Consider the following 2,500-nt stretch of genomic DNA (forward strand, 5'->3'; position numbering starts at 1 on the left):
CCTAAATACTTTATATTTTTTTAGATGATAAGAGATCATTAAAAATATAAACAGACAAAACCATGCAGTCATCAAATTGCATGCTCCAAATATCTGGTTCATTAGTCTAGGTCCTCTATCATATCATAAGGCAGCACTAGAGATGGGAGGGGCTAACAAGATACCCCAATCACATCACAGAGAGTAGCGTTTAGATCCTCATCGACCACAAGTTAAAGTACCTTTCCTTTTTTCTGACTGTACTTGCATATCCATATCTGTTTTTAAGACTAAGTAAATACTGTTCCTCATTTTCAGCAAACATTTATTGTCTTTATTTATATAAACGTAATTACAATCTTTACAAAACATGTGATGTCCGACACAATTCCAAAAATCATTGTGTTTTTTAGTTTTGCAAGCAAAGCAAACAACAGGAGGGTAGCCACAATGCTATGCTGAAGAGGTACAGTCACAAAAAAATACCTTTACTTGGGGTCATATAGAAGCTGAGCGGTAATCTCTGTTGTGTGTGGAGTATCTCTTGAGCCCCTCCTTTGGGTACCTGACAAACTTGTTACAATATTCGAAGAAAAAGGCAAATTTACCAAATATATGGAGCATGCGTTTCGATGACCATATGTTTTGTGTCTATGTATTTATGTTTTTGATAATCTTCCATTATTTAGAAAACAAAAAAAGTGTTTTGCATCCTTTCAGGATAACAGCCCCTTCACAAAGCAAATATGGGAGAGGTGGTTTCGGTAGCACCCGAGATCGTTATGTTGCAATATCTGTCTAAGTCACCAGATTTAAATCCCACCAAACATATTTGGGCAACTATGGGCAAGCACATGCCCCTGCCCATTCCTCGCAGTCGATTTGGCGTCATCCAAAATGCTTTGCATGCATGGGAATGGCTGTACAGCAATGAAGGCCAAAAGATGGCGACGAACTCATGGCACTCATGCCACAGCAATTGGAGGGTGTTTCAACGGCAGGGGTAGTGAATACATATTATTGAAATTATGAAATAGCATTATTTCCTTTTAATCTACATACTCTAATATTAAAGAACTAATATATACTATCATAAAGAGGGCTGCATAGAAATAAACGTGGAGAATAACATTGTGTTTTCCATATGAAAAAAAAAAAAAAAAAAAAAAAAAAAAAAATTGAGAGAGGCATTGTGAAAAATATCGAGTTTGAGTAGACATTTATTAAAATAAACTATTAGATAAACTTTCTACCACACTGTTCTCTTGAGCTTCAACATATATCCATCTCTTCCTTAGCTCTAATCAAGTTTCAACGTAAATTTATCCTCTGTCAGCGCCATTTCTTGGTTCTTATTTCGGCTGATCTTTACTTCTCTGTTTTTTTGGTAGTTACCTGCTAGTTAGAACGACTCTTCATCAAAAAGTTTAGAAGATCAGAATATGACATGATAAGTTTAACATTCTAAAGTGTGCAGATATTATTTTGTGAAGTCTCTTAGGGTATGGTGGTTTGGCATAATGCATGACATGTAGAGATATCATGGCATAGAATCTGATAACCTAAGCAAAGGTTCTCACAAACAAGTAGACAAGAGGATAACCTAAACTAGAAAAGAAGAGAAACTTGTAGACAACACTCCAGACAAAACAGTTAAGTCTGCATGTAACTAAGTAAAAGAAGGGCAGAGCTTGTACTAGTTATACGAAGTGGCAATATAAGATAAATGAAGCCTACATACCCGAAAAAAATGTCGTACAGATACATATACACTCACACAGAAGACAATATGATGACTAATTAACCAGTTGTCTTTCCCCTAAGCGCAGATTACAACGGAATAAACTATAGAGCTGACCCAAAGACTTAGGTGACAAAGGATCAACCTATAAAACTGAAGCAAGAGAGGCAATGAATCTCCTGTAAAAAAGATACTACGAAAACATGTCAGGAGGATGACGTAATAGGCATGAAGTGGTACCGGAACTCATCTACATGCGACTGAAACACAAAAGCACGTTCAAATCCACTAAAAAGGAGACCAACGATATATTCATCAGCCAATATGTACAAAAGATCCACATGCAATATGCTGTTGTTCTTCCGACGAGCTATCAAACCAAAACGGTAACGTCAACATAGGCAACAAACAGATTTATATTTTATTTATTTATATCTATTATTATTATTACTATTATTATTACTATTATTATTATTATTACAATTACTATTAATTTCATGGAAGTATATATCCTTTACCGAGTGTAAGCTGTAAACAGTATAGCTCAGTGAGGGCATTAACATTCGATTAGAAAATTAGTACATGGCATATCTGTTTCTTCATATACTTTCACGGGCATCTAATTTTAGTTGATATATGTGGCAAAGTAAACTCGTGACTTTTTTAGCATTGTTTACTTAACAACAAGGCTTATAGTGTTATATTTGAATGCAATAGTGCCAATAGATATAATCCCACTCTATAACCTTTGGGTAGCCACGAAGTTATTCGGCCAGCTGT

At 35.3% G+C, this 2,500-nt stretch overlaps 1 protein-coding gene across 2 annotated transcripts in view; it reads right to left on the minus strand.

Moving 5' to 3' along the window:
* Positions 1 to 2,500, minus strand: part of LOC125047601 (collagen alpha-1(X) chain-like) — a 209,418-nt gene that overhangs the window by 45,170 nt on the left and 161,748 nt on the right. The gene's annotated exons all lie outside the window — the stretch shown is intronic.

Source organism: Penaeus chinensis, chromosome 41, assembly GCF_019202785.1.
Source record: "Penaeus chinensis breed Huanghai No. 1 chromosome 41, ASM1920278v2, whole genome shotgun sequence".
Lineage (NCBI taxonomy): Eukaryota > Metazoa > Arthropoda > Malacostraca > Decapoda > Penaeidae > Penaeus > Penaeus chinensis.